We start from the raw sequence: 5,975 nt of genomic DNA, 5'->3' as shown, positions 1-5,975 counted from the left end.
GCCGACTTGTCTACTTTTCCCTTAATTACTTAAAGCCTTCCAGTCAGAATTTTTGAGAGAAAAAAGCCTTTCCCGACCACATTTCCGACCAGTCTGTGTTGCCAGTTTGTTTCAACTTGTAAAGTTTTATTGTCTAAGAAGTTATTTTTGTACGTTGGTATATTTGTTTTCTTGGCTTCTATAAACGTTTTCATATTATTGTTACGTGGAGAGTAGAAGACATTGGACAATCGATGCTAGATAGACATAATCTCAAAACAAGTACCTTGCTACAAAAACACCTGCATTCTGCACGTAACCTGGATAGCTTTGCCGCTTGTAAGGTCGACACACCGAAGGAAACACGCTTCTCAAGAGATAACATATTCATAAACGTCTTTACACTTGATCAACTTTACAGACACAGTGATATCTTGACAAAAAAGGAAACATTACGGTGATTAAATAAATAACACAGCCACAAGGGTAAATAAAGAATGTATTTAACTCTTATTATATATCATGTCATAGTGTTTCTAACTCCTTTACATCAATATTGTAAAATGAGTGTGTGGTTTCGTCAATCCATGATATCTAATCCCAAAGAACAAACACAATTCCTTGAAACCTATATCCTTACGAAATAGTTTTTACGGCCAAAATAAGAAATTTCATACCGATGACATAAAGTATTTCACAGTAACACTAGTTATAAATGAAATGTTTATATCCGTTTTTGTCCGCCTTAAAGACGGATATACTATACTTCAAAACTGGCTATATTTTTTTATTTTGTTGCTTAGTAATGCAATCATATTTAAAATAGCATTAATTCTATCAGAATTCTTCTGTTGCTGTGTGACAATATATGTTCCTTTGCAAATAAAATGTCATGGGAAACATACAAAGAAATACGATTACAACAAAAAAAATATAAGTACCTATGATATGGTTTACGTAATTTTCATTGGAATAATATGACAAGACGGTCGTCGTTATTTATTAAGAAATATGGACATTTTCCACCAGGTCACGAGGTTAATGTATCTTAAATCTTGTCAGTGATCTTATGTTCACTTGTAAAAAAATGTTTGTCGTGTCCATGTGACAAAAAATCCGAAATTTAAGGGGCAACGATATTGAAAAGAGGACCAATAATCGATATGCATTGGATAAAGATCTTATAGAAATGTTTGCATTTATATTGAATGAACCTCGCACAGGAGCTGAGTACCTGTACATATGCAATAATTATGGCACGAAAGAAAAGGAAACAAACAAACACAAATAAGAAACACTGTGAAGGTTTAAAGTTAACAGACTAGGAATCAAATATATTTAATGCATCAAAAGTTTCGGTATAATGAAATGTCCGTGTAACTGACGTAGAAAGAAAGAAAGACGGGAATTCATAACAAGACAAAAATATGACAGACGAAACTTAATCCGAACAACTGAACACTTTCTATTTTCTTAGATGAAGCACTTAAATTTTATAAACAATTTATTAGGCTACAAGATATGTCCTAAAGAAAACACTTAATAGACTACAAAGTGTTACAGAATCTCGTAAAAATACCACAAAAAAAAAATGAAGCAACAAATGTATTTTTTCAGCTACTGCCAGGTCTTGTTGTTCAACTTGGACATTTTTCTTTTGCGTACCAAACCGTGAAACCAGCAGCTGGTTTACAAGGTATCTCAGAAATACGAAGTGTCTCTATTTTTAGGAAATAAGTCGTTTAGCTTCCACATCCACCTTTTCCGCTGACTTTTCTTCTTGTGATTTCAGTCTTTTCTCAAGTCTGAATAAAAATATTCAGCGTCCGTCGTTCACATTTTCAACAATATCTCCTCTGCCTCTGAAATGTTCTGTGCAACTTCATAGCGCTTGGATTTCTTCAGACATTTCTGCTTGGTCTCACTTTGGGGGCGCCTCTACTTAAATTGTTCAAGTTATTTCAATGTGACAACCAGAGGGACGTCAGAAACCGTTGTCCCGATTTTCAAATATTAGGGGTCTTCGTGCCGAGAGACATGTTAAGTTTGCTGAATTCTCTTTTATTGCTCCTCATCACAGTAGGTTCGAACCCTCGCTTGTGGTGCTGAATCCTTTCATGCGAGTCATTTACCTTACGGAGGCCCCGCATGTGCTTACAATAATGACACGGAGGGTACCTTGGTTCTTTCTCCACTATCAAAAGACTTGAATATTGCCAGATGATCTATACCTGGCTCGATGTTGCGTTTAATCCAACAAAATAAAAGATATGGACACCAGACAGCATGGTCACTTTTCCGTATTTACAGTGAACAATGTCAGAATACGCAGGACTGATTTTATTATATTCCATGCGTAATATTTTGCAATTATTTTTCAAATTACTAGTATTCCGATTCGACAAAAACATGGCCACCACATATAAAAAAATAACATCTTTATACGATTTTGCCATTAACCTAAAACTAATCATACTCCAAAACCTTCTGGTAAATACAATTTTACTTAAAGGTTCCTTTTTGTGACCCTCTTTCAAGATTGTTCATTGATCAGATTTGGCAAAACATATGGATGGTGTGGTCTCTAAGTGTTTAAAGCAGAAACTTTAGAATCCTTTTGTAAGAAACTGCGCCTGTTTTTAGAATAATTTTACAACTTTTTACGAGGTTATTGTTTACAAAGGTATTTCCAATTATTCTGTTTCATTGAAACTATAGTATCCAGAGATAAAATTAGAAATAAGTAAAACACAATATCCATCTAAATTACTGGTCCTGTTTTATCATAATTCAATAGAACTGTTCCTTGGTTAGCCTTCAACTGAATTCGTTAAAATCTAACAAAAGATGTGGCTGCAGGACGGTGTACATTTCCTATATATCTCCTTTGTGAAATTTGAAAGTCATCTTCGAAAAAAATGAAGGCTGGTTTTCAAAGAAATTTGGCAAACACTTGTCATGACTTTCCTGTCTGAGCTGTAAAACGTTTCATGTCAATTGTAAATTTACTAACAATTTACTGTGGAACAATTAAGCGAAACAGGTTTGTTCTGGACAACTTTCCGGACATGCGACGTTTATTTCATTAAGATATACAAGTGATTTTATATCATCAGCTTATATATGTTTTTAAACTTTAAAAAATTGTTTTATTTCTTGAATAAAAGCCTTACTGAAATGCAGTTAACATAAAGTAAAATAGAAAATAAAGCAGAAAGTAAAGCACCGCTTTTGAACAGTTCGTGGCAGAAACACAACACTGGGGAGTTTAAGTCGGTTAATGGTGCCCATCACCCGAGAGAATTCATTCGAAACTTAAACATAATCACCATGTAGAAAACATAAAATTTGTTTAAGTACGCATTTGCATATAATTGCTTGTATTGCTAGCGAAAGTAATATGCAATTAACAACCATTGTCTTAGTAATTAAGCACAGCACACTACGGAATAATGCACTTTTTAACAGCTCTTCTCGTTAATTACATCTAGACTAGTAACGTAGGGGGTAAGATCTACGTCATACTAAAGTGATATTTTAAATCAATCATTTTTGTGTATCATAATATATTCAGAGTTGTTTAAACGTGTCCACTGAATAAGCGGTTATTGATCGCGGCCATATTGAATAGGTAAAGTATATGCGCGCTGGGGAAAATATTTCATGATGGACCTGTGAATTTTTTACTTATGGGTGAAACAGGTCTCATAAGCGTAAATACGACTAGCTTCTATTGATTATAAAACATACCGTACGATTTGTTGTGAATTAACTGTTGTTGTACTTTTAGTAGTTCAACCGCCACCCTTGTTTAAGAGCAACATTTAAAAAACACGGTTTTTTTCATCCTCAAGTAATAAGTAAGTAGACTCGCCCAGTTTAATCAATCTAGACGCATAATCTAACTCTATACATAGAGCGCCTACTTCACCCGATTTACATTCGGAACATTTTCACGCGTTTCGGGCTTTATCGTATGTTTAACATGGGATTTATGAACCGTCCAAAGATGTTGGAAATGATTGTCTCATTGTTGTTTTTTTTTTAATAAAAATGTTACTGCTTTCATTGTCTACCACTTTTTTTCCACCCTTGCCTGAAAAAACAGTAATGAGTTTGTACACTGTTCAGACAATTATGCTCTGTTGAAATTTAACCAAACACAAGTTTACCTGCATAAACAGAAAGCATGATATGTCACCATGCGCGGATCCAGAGGGGGGCGGGGGGTGGGGGCGGAGGTCCGGACCCCCTCTGGAAAATCTTTAAAAAAGGAAAGAAGACAAAAAGGAAAGAAAATGTTTTTCGAAAAAGGCAACATTAGGACTGCATGTAAAGTATATGCGGCTGCTGCTACATACGACCCCGACATAATTCATATTATTTATCTAAAAGAAACTAAGAATTTTACCTTCAAGAAAGCTTGATTTTATCATTTTCCCATATTTAACAGGTTAGTCCATAAAACTGTCCCAGAATGCAAAAAATGAAGTGCTAAATTTCAAAATTTCCAGGGGTGGGGGGGAGGGCAGGGGATCGGACCCCCTCTGAGAAAATTGGCTGTGTCCGTGCATGGTTACTATACCAGTCCAGCACTGGACATTATGGTAAACGCTTCTTTCCTGCACAAATGACAATTTCGCAACTTCTGTTCGGTTTGTACAAATTTCTGGCCGCGATAAACCATTTGACTTGTTCAATTTTAGAATACATAAGCATCAGCCTAAAAGCTGGAAAATATCGTCATGCATCATTGCATTAATAAACGATGTCGTTGTAATTATTAACCCTACAAAAACAAAACAAAGATAGTCCTTAGGAAGATTTACAATTCGTTTTTTATGTCTGATTTCCTTTCAAAAAATGGACGCTTACAAGACTCTAATGCAATGTATGTCTGGCAACTGATTCAGTGATAACTTTAAAACAATGGCCCGAACAAGAAGCATTTAGTCGACAGTTTTGTCCGGCAACTGATACAGTGATTACTTTGCCGAGACTGTTCGCAGCACAAAGGTATATATAAATCTAGTTTGAACAGATTATTATAACATTTTGATAACCAAAGAATTTTTGAAAAATCCGAACTCATTTATAGTAAATAACATCTACATGTAATGACTGAAGAAATCAATTATCTATAATATCACTTTCCAATTTATAGTTCTTTCTCGCCTACATGTTCATGTAAAATTATTGAACATTACCGTCCAAGCTTGATTCCGCCATTGATCCACAAACGCAACTGTTAAAGATCATTGTCATAATATACAATATTCAATAACCAATCTTAACATCATTACCATCTTAAGCTACATATCTTTATTGATTACAACTAGGTGGCGATATGAACTGGTTCGCCTTAGCAGGTACATCAATGTGGTAATTCATTGTTATTCTAAAACATTTGAATAGAAAATGTTACATCGTACAAGTAAAAATAATTCTCATCCTTCGTTGCACATATTTGAGCCGCACCATCAGAAAACCAACATAGTGGGTTTGCGATCAGCATGGATCCAGACCAGCCTGCGCATCCGCGCAGCCTGGTCAAGATCCATGCTGTTCGCTAACGGTTTCTCTAATTGCAGTAGGCTTTGACAGCGAACAGCATGGATCCTGACCAGACTGCGCGGATGCGCAGGCTAGTCTGGATCTTGCTGGTCGTAAATGCACTATGTTGGTTTTCTCATGGCGCGGCTCATATGTTATTCCCGGAAATATAATTTGAAATTATTAAACATAAAATTAACTACATTAAGGATCGTGTTTGGTCTTTTCTTACTACCTTTAAAATAACTTTTCATTTCAGATTTGCGCATCCTCATTGACAATTGTTCTTCATAGTATTTAAACCAAACTAAAAACAAAACATTTTAGAGAGACAAATGTGTTTGAAATATATATTTTCTTTCGTTGGTTTAATTGTTTCCTAATAGTATATTTGACAGAGAAAGTGAAACTTTTTTCACAGTCATAGTTTGTACGACGTTTGT

Source organism: Mercenaria mercenaria, chromosome 2 (assembly GCF_021730395.1).
Source record: "Mercenaria mercenaria strain notata chromosome 2, MADL_Memer_1, whole genome shotgun sequence".
NCBI classification, from domain to species: Eukaryota; Metazoa; Mollusca; class Bivalvia; order Venerida; family Veneridae; genus Mercenaria; species Mercenaria mercenaria.
Note: the sequence above shows the minus strand (reverse complement) of the source record.